Raw genomic sequence first — 6528 nt, 5'->3', positions numbered from 1 at the left:
CAACAGACTGGCACCATTCTCCACATTTTCTGGGAATGCCCTAAATTACAAACATTCTGGCAGCCTGTCCTGAGACTCATCCACAAGTTCACAGACATTTCCTTAGCCAATGATCCCGCAGCAGTTCTTCTCAATCTAACTCCTATGTCGAGAAAGCGTTATCATAAGTCCTTACTTAAACATCTCCTCAATGCAGCTAGGGCCTGCATCCCAAGTCAGTGGAAAGAGCAATCTGCTCCAATGGTGACCCAGTGGTTCGCAAGGGTAAATGATATTGAACGAATGGAAGACCTGACTGCCACAATGAGGGATAAAACATGGGAACAGATGGTTCTACTGGACCCAGTTTCGCTTTTCGGAAGAATACCTCCGTGAGACATAGGCCGCGTACACACGCGCGGACTGTTCGCCCAACCTTGTCCGCTGAACAGTGTTTGGGCGGACAGTCCGCTCGTGTGTGGGGCTTCAGCGGACAGTTTCAGCGGACAGTTGGCCGAACAAGGTCTTACGGAAATTCCGAAAAACTGTCCGCTGAAACAAGGTTTCAGCGGACTGTTCGCTCGTGTGTAGGCTTGTTCGGCCAACTAAGTTCCGCGCATACTCAGAAAGAATTTACAGGGCGGAAGCGCTCGGTCTTGTAAAACTAGTGTTCGGATTGAAGCTAGCATATTCGTCATGCTGCTAATTTTGTGGTTTTTTTTAATATAGCCCGTTCTTTTCTTCTTCGTAATGCAAGAAAAGTGAAGTAGCTTTGCTGCTTATATTCACACAGAGTTATACTACATGTTTTTATTCATCCTCATCCTATGATTAATCTTCCAATTATATCAAAAATATATTCCTAATTTATATAAAAAGAAAAAAAATATATTATATATATATATATATATATATATATATATATATATATATATATATATATATATATATATATATATATATATATATATATATATATATATATATATATATATATATATATATATATATATATATATATATATATATATATATATATATATATATATATATATATATTTTTTTTTTTTTTTATATATATATATATATATATATATTTTTTTTTTTATATATATTTATTTTTATATATATATATATATATTTAGTTATTTCAGGAAAAAAAAAAAATCTATTACTATATATTTTTTGGAACTACTATTTTTTTTTTTTTTTTTTTTTTTGTGTGGGGGGTTTGAAACAAGATGGACTTTCATTTTTTTGGGACAAGCAGGACTATGCAAGTAGAGATAGATAGATAGATAGATAGATAGATAGATAGATAGATAGATAGATAGATAGATAGATAGATAGATAGATAGATAGATAGATACCCAAACCATCATTTTAGCCTACACATGATTGCATGTTCAAAATCAGCAGAGCTTCCCCTCATTTCAAATGTTAAGCCTCAAATTTACAGCGACTGCACTTCCAAGTGCACTTGCAGTGCTTTAAAAATTGCACTTGAAGTTAGCATATTTACATGAACGTGTGTTTTGTAAATAACCCCCAGAGTTTTTTGACATGTATCTGCCTACTCACAAATAAACTTTGTTTTTTTTAACCCAAAATTATACAAAAATATTGATAAAAAAAAAAAAAAAAGAAAACATACAATTTTTTTTTTTAAATCAAAAATTTTTATTTTTCCTCATAACCAAAATAAATTAAGAGGGAGGCAACACTGGAGACAATTTTGACGTTTGTGAAGCCTTTTGTCCCCCAGGCACACATCAAGTGAGTGGACACCAAAATTCCGAACCTGCGTAGCATGTACATAGGGAGCACAACCAGGTCCTAGAATCCCAAAGACCAGGAACAGCAGCAGATGAGATCTATGTCCCCAGACTGTGGTACTACAACAGCCTGCGTCTTCTTTCAGAGCAGACTGAAGCCAGGCAGTCACTTGTGACTCTTCCGTCTAGCCTTCCCTCCACGCTTCGCTGGAGGCTGTGCCTCTGGTGGTGGAGTTGTGGTAGGAGGAGGAGGAGGAGGAGGAGGAGGAGGAGGAGGAGGAGGAGGAGGAGCATTAGGGTCTGTTTTGTAGAGCTTCGTGGTGGGTGTGAGCTCACCCTTCAGACCCAGCTGTATGGCATCAAAGAAGATTGCCTCACACATGTCTCTTTGGGGTTTGTCCATTTCCTGGAGCTTGCTAGCCAGATAAGTGGCATAGGCCTCCTGCGGATTGGGGGGTTTGGTCAAAATCTGGGTGGCTTGCCGTATCAGCACCAAGGACTCCTCCTCTGTACGGCACATCCTCCTGGGCCTTTTGCTGGCTAAGCGGAGGGGAGGGACCTGGCTCTCAGTCCTACTCCTGCTGGGCCCAGCTAGCTCCTGCGTGTGGCTGGTCCCGGCCTCCTCCTCCATACCACTGGTCCCGGCCTCCTCCTGGGTGAGCTCATCCTGTGTAAAAAAACAAAGCAATCAATAACTAAAATATGTCTATATTTAGAAATCATCAATCACTAACAATTTTACAGTTCTCACTTGCAAATACATTTGTCTTGAAATACAAAAGGCTATCATTTTGACACCATCATTTGTCCATCAGTTCATTAAGATTTGAGCCACATTTGTGTAAACTACTGTATCCTTCTATCTAATTTAATTTGTGATGAAATCCTAGATTTGGAAGCAATTCAAACATTGAACTTGACATCATTAATATTTGAGCAATCCAAACGTTAGAAACTAAAATATACCTGGCTCCAGCTGGGCGCATCAACCTCGTCCAGCAAGGAAGGGTCTGGATCTTCCAGGGATGGCTCACCTGAGGCGGAGGGAAGGGTGGAGGGACGGGTAGACGGAAGAGTCGAAAGTGACGGCCTGGCTTCTGACGTGTCATCCAGAAAACGCAGCCTGTCATAATACCACAGCCTAGGTACATAGACCTGACCTGCTGCTGATCCTGATGTTTGGGACTCTAGGATCTTTCGTTGCTCCCGCCTATACGCGCTACGCAGGTTCTGAATTTTGTTGCTCACAAAGGTAGTGTCTGCCTGGGGGAGTCGGGTTTTCACAAACGCCAAAACTGTCTCCAGTGTCTTCTTCCGGGCAGAACGGATTGGGTATTGGGGGTGTTTTGTATCCCACAGATTGCTGTGGGACTCCACTAGATCTATAAAGGTGGAGAGGAAGGCCTCCTCTTTAAAGGGGTCTGCACTATACTTTTGCATTTTCTGGGAAAAAAAAAAAAAAATAGTCAGACCAAATGCACACTATATTGTGACAATGTAGGCGAGACACACACTACTACACACGCTACCCCCCCCCCCACACACACACACACACACACTACCCCTCCCACACACACACACCCCCACACACACTACCCCTCCCACCCCCACACACACTACCCCTCCCACACACACACACCCCCACACACACTACCCCTCCCACACACACACACTACCCCTCCCACACACACACACCCCCACACACACTACCCCTCCCACCCCCACACACACTACCCCTCCCACACACACACACCCCCACACACACTACCCCTCCCACACACACACACTACCCCTCCCACACACACACACCCCCACACACACTACCCCTCCCACACACACACACCCCCACACACACTACCCCTCCCACCCCCACACACACTACCCCTCCCACACACACACACCCCCACACACACTACCCCTCCCACACACACACACACTACCCCTCCCACACACACACACCCCCACACACACTACCCCTCCCACACACACACACACACCCCCACACACACTACCCCTCCCACACACACACACCCCCACACACACTACCCCTCCCACACACACACACACACCCCCACACACACTACCCCTCCCACACACACCCCCCCCACCCCCTAAACACCCACCCCCACACTACCACACAAAACACCAAGCCCACTCAACCACCAACCCACATAGAAATCAATTAAACATCAATAAGAATAAAATTCAATATGGATATCCCTAACGCAGGCTTTAAATTAACCGAAAATAATGACAAATGACAACTATCTTACCGTCGCGTGTAGCACTCGCTGCTCCCGTTCGGACAAGCGTACGGCCTCGTGGTACCGCTTTATACGCGGCGCATGCGCTCTGGCTCCGCCTGCGTCGCCCGCCCCTGACGTTCCTTGCGACCGTGTTTCCCCGCCCCTTTTACCCTCCTTCCGCTGTGGGTGTATGAGAGTGGAAAATGGCGGATGCAAGCTCAATTAGCAGCGTGAGCAGCGCGGAGGAAAGCCGTGGGCCCCAAGCAAGGAGGAGATATAAGGCCACCAATATGGCGTTCGAAGAGATGGTGGAGATGGTAGCTATCCTTCAAAGGGAGGATTATGATGGGGAACATGGTCCTTACCCAAAACCCAACATAAGAAAAAGCGCCATCTTGGACGAGGTGGTCACCACCTTGGAGTCAAAATTCGGGGTACGGAGAGGAAAGGACCAGCTGCGGAAAAGATGGTCGGACATCAAGTCCAGGGAGCCGGACCAATATGACCGCATCAAAAAGGTCCTGAAAAAAAGTGAGTAAACTCCGCGTTTTTCGTGACTGTCGGACATAATCGTTTGATTTGATCGTAATCGTTCGTGTAGATAGTGTATGTAAAACTGGCGTATTTGAGCGTAATCGTACGTATAGATAGTGTATGTAAAACTGGCGTATTTGAGCGTAATCGTACGTATAGATAGTGTATGTAAAACTGGCGGATTTGATCGTAATCGTACGTATAGATAGTGTATGTAAAACTGGCGGATTTGATCGTAATCGTACGTATAGATAGTGTATGTAAACCTGGCGGATTTGATCGTAATCGTTCATGTAGATAGTGACTGAACCTCTGGCGGATCGTAATCGTTCGTGTAGGTTGTTTATGGTAAATAGGTAAATAGCATGAATTTGTGTATGGTGTAAATTTATCTGGTGTTGGATTAGATTTTAATTAGTTTTTTTTTTGTATTGTTCATGATAAACTGAATTGTCACGCTCAGTTTATAAGATATAAATTTTTAATAAAGTTTCATAAATTTATTCAGTGCAATGTAGACTCAATTAAAAAAATGAGATAGATAGATAGATAGATAGATAAAATGCTGGTTCAACAGCTGGACTAGGAAACTTTTATAAGTGTAGTTTTGGCCTTCATAGAACATTTTTGACATAATCACACACAGGTACTCCAGGCGTTGATTCGAGTGTGTCCGTCTGTGAAACTTGGACAAAAGATATACAGTATCACAGTTTGGTTAAAGGCTAGGTTCACATTGCTGCAATGTACGAGATCAAATGTGATTTGCACCGCACTGCAGTGCAAATCACATGTGATCTCTGTGTGATGTGATTTCAGCCATGCATATAGTATGGCTGAATTTACATCGCATCCGGACCAAACTTGTACATGGCCCTTTTTTGAGTCCACAGCCAAATCGGATCACATGGATGTTCACACCATGTGGTCCGATTCCTGTCCGAGTTTAAAGATTGCACTGTGATATGAGAACTAATTTGGAGGTGTCAATAAAACTTTACACTGATACTCCCAGCAGGTCACATAGGGCAGTGCGAACTCCGCATGCGATGCGTGAAACCACAGTAGATTTGCAGCGTTCGCACATCGCAGCAGTCTGAACACAACCTTAACTGTAAAAAAGTAATTTTAAGGATGTATTAAACTAGGATCTTGTAATAAGCAACTAATAATTTTACACCACTTCAAACCAATGTTTCATATTCAAATTTCTGAACTCAAATATCACTATGCTTAAAGGTATTTTTTTTTTTTTTTTTTTTTTTCATTCTCATAGGCAAACAAAGACTCAGACAAGAGGCGGAGCAGCCCAGGACCCCCCGACCTCGCCAGCCTGATTGGGCAATTAGCCCCAGCCCCAGCCCCAACCCCAGCCCTGCATCGGTATTGGAGCTGCCCAGTCCTGTGTCTGCGAGGGAGCTACGGAGCTCGGTATCCTCCGCTGGCCCAAGCTCCGTAGCTCCACTGGATGAGCCGAGCCCAGGGCTAGATGTGGAGGAGAGTGAAAGTGAGTGTCTGACAACCCAGCTTAAGCTAAACAATTAATGGCTGTATATGTTAACCATTTTTTTTTTCTACACATGTTTTTAGGTGATGATCTGGTTGTGGTAGCCGAGCCATTTACATCGGACAGTGCCCACAGGCTGATAGGGCAGATTATGGCCTGGAATGCCAGGATCGACATCATGGAGCGCAACATCCAGGCCATGCAACAAGAGCTGGTCCCTATGAGGCAGGAAATGAAGGACATGATTGATGTTTTAGGGAGAATATAAGCCCCTTTTCCCCTAAACCACAATCGATCATGTCCTTCATTTCCTTGCCCAAAAGTTTTTAAGGTTGTTACAAGATTTTTATAGGCCAAATTTTGAAGATGCACACGGTGTGTCAACATGTGCTATGTGCCATCAGAGGATCGCAATGGATGCATTTGGTGTTTGCAAACCCTTCCTCCTTCTAGTATGAGAGAGGAAGGGATTGCACACACCAAACAC

The sequence above is a fragment of the Lithobates pipiens genome, unplaced genomic scaffold (assembly GCF_037356315.1).
Source record: "Lithobates pipiens isolate NorthernLeopardFrog02 unplaced genomic scaffold, aLitPip1_a1.2 Scaffold_28, whole genome shotgun sequence".
In the NCBI taxonomy this organism is placed as follows: Eukaryota; Metazoa; Chordata; class Amphibia; order Anura; family Ranidae; genus Lithobates; species Lithobates pipiens.
This window is presented reverse-complemented; position numbering follows the sequence as displayed.